Here is a 6,000-nt window from a genome sequence, read left to right on the forward strand (position 1 = left end):
TCTTATATTATAGTAATATTCAATCATTTGCCTTCATTTTGCAACAAATTGGACGTCTCTAGCACATATTTCGATTTATGGTGAATTTATGAAAAAACTTTTTCCTTACGTTCGTGCGATAACTCTTCCGATAAATTTTTTCGTGCGATTGTCCTAATGTTTGCACCCTTTTAAATTTGCCGTTACATAAAGTTTTATATATGGAAATTTGCGCAATTTCATGCACAATACAACAAAAGACAACCCATGGGTTGTAGCTTTTATCAGTTTTGAAATATTTTCATATAAATAACGTTAAGTGCAAAAATTTCAACTTTCGGTCAGCTTTGACTCTACCGAAATGGTCGAAAAAACGCAATTGTAAGCTAAAACTCTTATATTCTAGTAATATTCAATCATTTACTTCATTTAGCAACGACTTGGAAGTCTCTAGCACAATATTTTGATTTATGGTGAATTTATGAAAAAAAAAAAAAAATTACGTTCGCGCGGTAACTCTTCCGAAAAAATCAGAATTTTTTTGTGCGATTGTCGAAATGTTTGCACCATTTAAAATTAGCTCATAAAGTTTTATATATGAAAATGTGCGCAATTTCATGTAGAATACAACTAAAAATGACTTGAAGGTTGTAGCTTTTCTCTTTTTTTCCCCTTTTCGAAATATTTGCATATAAATCACGATAAATCACAAAAAAAAAACCACGTTCGGTCAAATTTTGACTCTACCGAAATAGTTGAAAAACGCAATTGTAAGCTAAAACCTCTTACGGCCTAGTATATTCCGTCATGTTTCTTCATTTTGAACAAATTTGAAGTCTCTAACAATATTGTGATTTATGGTGAATTTTTGAAAATATATTTACCTTCACTCCGCGCGCCGATTCGCGGCGCAAAGTCTCCGAAATACGTACATGGCATTATCCTAATATTTGCTCCTTTTCATATTAGCCTTTTTATAGAGTTTCATATATCAAAATGTGCGCAAATTCATGAAGAATACAATAAAAAATAATTGAAGGTTGTAGCTTTTTTCCATCTTCGAAATATGTGCATATGAAAATATATATATATTAAATTTCGACATTTGGTCAAATTTAACTCGTCCTAAATGGGTCGAAATCTGCAATTCTAATCTAAAACTCTTACAGTATCGTAATATTCAATCATTTTGTCTTAATTTTGAAACAAATTGGAAGTCTCTAGAACATTATTTAGAATTACGGTGAATTTTTGAAAAAAATATTTTTTTGCGTCCGCGCATTACGAATTCGTACATCATTTTGTGATAATATTTTTCCGGTGTTTACTTTAGTTGTTTTACAATGTATTATATATCAAATGATCGCAATTTAGTGTACAATACAACGCAAAAAAAAGTAACTGGTTAGCTCTGACTGTTTTTTTGCACAGCGTGATTTGAATACAATTATGTATGAATTTTTTTTTTTTCGCTACATATATCGCATTATTTACATATGATAATGATATTATTTTTCATTTCTGATGGTTGCATTGTAAACTTCAGGCAATGACAAAAAAAGGAGCCAAAAATGAACTCTTAATCTTCAAAAGTACGCGCGCTGTAATTTTTTTGAAAAAATTATTTTTTCCACTTCCGCGCTCACTCCAAACCAGGCCCGGCATACGGGAGACGTTTTGATTTTTAGGGCTCCGGCTTAAGAGGTTAATATGTACACTATGTAAACACATAAATTAGTAAAAACAGTTCAGAATTCCTTACCAGGACTAGGATGGGAGGTGATGGTACTGGAGACTTGTGAAGAAAGTGTCAAGCCTGGACTGCACACTTCTCTTCATCTGCTTCTCCTTCAGGGTCTCCTTGTAGAAAAGTCACCAAATCCATGCTTCCTCTCTTGATTTTGTCAAACCTAGAAACGTTAGGGTCTTCTGCCTCAAAAAGAAGCCAAGGCTCTCTCCAGATGAGTAAAACCCTCTGACAAGCCTTTCACAGTTAATGACCTGGGTTTTGGCTCTGGTGCCGCCTCCTCTTCCTCAATCATTTGTTGTTTCAAGTTCAAGTAAGTCCTCTGCAGACAATTCCCTCTCCATGGGAAGCCAGCAGCTCTGTTACATCATCAGGTTCAAGATCTAGTTTCAGCCTCTTGCTTAGCCCTACGATCTTCCTCGTCACAGTCTCGACGTCTTCTGCCTGGTCAAAGCCTTCAAAACTGTGCACAAACTGTGGACACAGTTTCTTCCAGGCCCCATTTAAAGTGGTCGTCTTCACCTCGTCCCAAGCACTTGCAATATTTTTCACTGCATCAGCAATGTTGTAGCCCTTCCAGAATTGCTTCAGTGTCAACTCCTTGTTAGCTTCTATGGCCCGTCAAGCAAAAACGTATGGTCCTTCTAAGGTAGTAAGCCTTGAAATTAGCTATTACTCCCTGGTCCATTGGCTGTATCAGCAATGTGGTATTGGGTGGGAGGTACACCACCTTCACATTAGGATGCATGTCGCTCAAATTTGAAGGGTGACCAGGGGCATTGTCCAGGACTAAGAGGGCCTTAAAAGGCAGACCCTTCGAAGTCAAATACCGCTCCACTGCTGGCGCAAATGGTCATTGAACCAATCTTCGAAGACCATTATTAAGGTAACCCAAGCCTTCTTGTTTGATTTCCAAATCAACAGGGAGTTGACTCTGAAAATGAAATGCCCTTGAAAGCCCTGGGATTCTCGGCCAAATACACCAGCAAGGGCTTCAGTTTCAAAATCACCAACTTGCATTGGCCCCAAACAGCAAAGTCAGTCGCTCCTTTCCAGCTTTATGGCCAGGTGCTGACTTCTCTTCCTTGGAAAGGTACGTTCGATTTGGCATTCTTTTCCAAAATAATCCAGTCTCATCCACATTAAAGACTTGGTCAGCCGTGTAACCACCATCCTTAATTATCTCAGCCAAACCACCTGGAAAACTTTCTGCTGCTTCGCTATCAGCACTAGCAGCTTCACCTTGCAGCTTCACATTATGCAAATTTGCACGAGCCTTAAAACGGTTAAACCAACCTCTACTCGCGGAAATTCACCACCAGCACTGCCGTCGCCAAACTTTTTCACTACTGCCTCATGCAGCGCTCTAGCCTTCTCCTGGATCACACTTAAGCTCACCGGAACACGTCGCTGGTTCTGGTCCTCCAGCCAGATCATGAGCAATTTCTCCATTTCAACAATGCTCTGGCTACGTTGCTTCTCGTTTATCACCGTTGACTTCATCGGTGCAGCATCCTTAACATGCTTCAGAATACGTTCCTTGTCCTTCACAATGGTTACCACCGTGGTCCTGCTCAAGCCTAAAGAACGGCCTATTTCGGTGTTAGTTTCTCCCTTCTCCGAACGCTTTATCACGTCATATTTGACCTCCATCGTGATGACCTTCCTCTTCTTGGATGAACTATCATCGGAGGAAGTACTTTGGCGTTAGGAGCCATTGTAAAATTTGCGAAAATGGCAAGGAATTTCAGCAACGTCTTAGCACACAAACAGACCTGAACTTCAGGCAGACACGCGATTGAAGTGGCGTCCTTTCGTATTGTTACGCTTGGCGTCCTCGACCGTCCGAGGTCGTTGTTCGGTCAATTTACCATACAGTTTAATAGCGTTAATTAATTTATGCACCTCCGCTCAAAAACTAGTTCTGCATATGAGGTATCGTTAAAAAGCATAACAAAACGTCGTAACCTTGGAATTTGCGTTGTAATCTAACCAGAAACTTAGTTTTTTTTAATTATGTACTGGAAACAAGCAATGATTTTTCATTATATTTGCGCTTTTGGACTGTTTTAAACTGCGCATCCCAAGCTAGTGTAATTCATTCGCCCGCAAACTAGTTCCGCATATGCGGCGTCACTAAAAAAATTCAAAAAAATACGAAAAAAAAAAGTGTCAAAAAATCATCATAACTCAAATTTTTGTTGTAATGTAACCAAAAACATATTTTTATTATATACTGTGCTAAACTATAAAGGATTTTTATCATAGCATGCGTTTTTTAAAAGCGTCGTTAACTCGGAGCGTCGGAAGCGTCAGCGTCGAATATTCCTCGGAACAAGCGTCTCGTAAAAACCCAGGACGGAATTTCCATTGAATATTTAAGAAAAAGCGTCGTAACCTCGGAACGTCGTAACCCGGAACCGTCGTAACCCGGGGACCGCCTGTATGTGTGTATGTGAGTATGTATGTGTGTATGTGTGTATGTATATATATATGTATATATATACATGTATATAGCTATACATGTTATATATACATTTGATATTTATACATGTATATATACCTGTATATATATACTTATATATTATCATACATGTTACTATATTACTATATATACATGTAGTATATACCATATATAGATATATATATATAATATATATATAGCCCTATATATATATATAATATATATAGAAATTATATATCTATATATATATATATATATATATATATATATATATATATATATATACAAGATATATATATACATATATATATATTACATGTATATATATACATGTATATATATATTACATATATATATATATATATATATAATACATATATATATATATTATATAGATATATATATCATATATATATATACATATATATAACCATATAACTACATATATATATATATAATATTATTATAATATTGATATAATATACATATATTATATACATATATATATATATATACATATATATATATACATATATATAATATAAGTATATATATATACATATATATATTAATCTACATATATATATATATACTATATATATTATAACAACCTATTACATATACATATCATATACTATCATATATATATATATATATATATATAGTATATATATTATATATATATATATATATCATATATATATATTATAAAAGGGATTTTGACGAAGGAAAAATCTATTTCTGGGTGATTGGCTCGTGTCGCCCTATGAAAGGATCCTTAATATCATTCTTTCTAGGCAAAATTAATCTAAAATTACAGAGAAAAACAAAATTAAGAAAATGTCAGTAAAACTGACTCGCTCACTCTTTAAAAGAAGTGTCGGTATGAGAATTGGGGCGAGTGAGAACACTACCACGAGACATTCACCAATTAGACCTTCCAATCAGAACGTCCCCCACAAGAGAGAGCTGATACTACAGGCATTCCACTCAACCCAGATTCACGGTTTTGATGTATGTTCCTTATTCACTAGTTCCCATTGACTCGGTATTGGAATGCCTTAAAGATGAATTGCATAAACTTGATTTGCCACTAACAATTAGTCATACGATGGAAATGGAAGTGCGGGGTAGAAGGAAGAGGGGAAGACCAAGAAAGAGATGGCGCGGTTGTGTAGGGGGAGATATGTTATAGAAAGGTATTAACGAGAACGAGGCACAGGACAGAAATCGATGGAGACAACTCATTCACAACGGCGACCCCACATAAAAATGGGTTAAAGCTGGGAAGAAGAAGAAGAAGAATTAGCAAGGTCATAGAATTAATCAGATTATTCATGTGCTACTGTAAACTTATTTATTTTCAAATGGGGAATATTTTTTAAACAAACTTTTGGTGGTTGGTAATGGCTAAATGAAACCCCTTTCGCCTTGTTCTGTCAAATTCTATAGGTATATGGAATATTTTGAACGCCTGTACATCCCCAAGATTTTCCCATTTCCTGTGACATGGTACCGTTATGTTGGTGATATTTCAGCCATCATACCTAAAGGTTCGAATGTAAACAATATGTTGGCTCAACTAAATGATCAAGTCCCTTCTATTAAATTTACACATCGAGTTCGAGAAAGATGATTGTTACCCTTTTCTTGACATTCATATTAAAAAGGAACCTTTTACGTAATTTTATATTTAGTATTTTACAAGAAAAAGACAAACAATTTTATATATGTACACTATCATTCAGGACATCTTAAAATATCAAAACGTTAGTTTTTTCATCAATGTTTCTTCGAGCCTTGCGACCCT

Source organism: Macrobrachium nipponense, chromosome 36 (assembly GCF_015104395.2).
Source record: "Macrobrachium nipponense isolate FS-2020 chromosome 36, ASM1510439v2, whole genome shotgun sequence".
Classification (NCBI taxonomy): Eukaryota; Metazoa; Arthropoda; class Malacostraca; order Decapoda; family Palaemonidae; genus Macrobrachium; species Macrobrachium nipponense.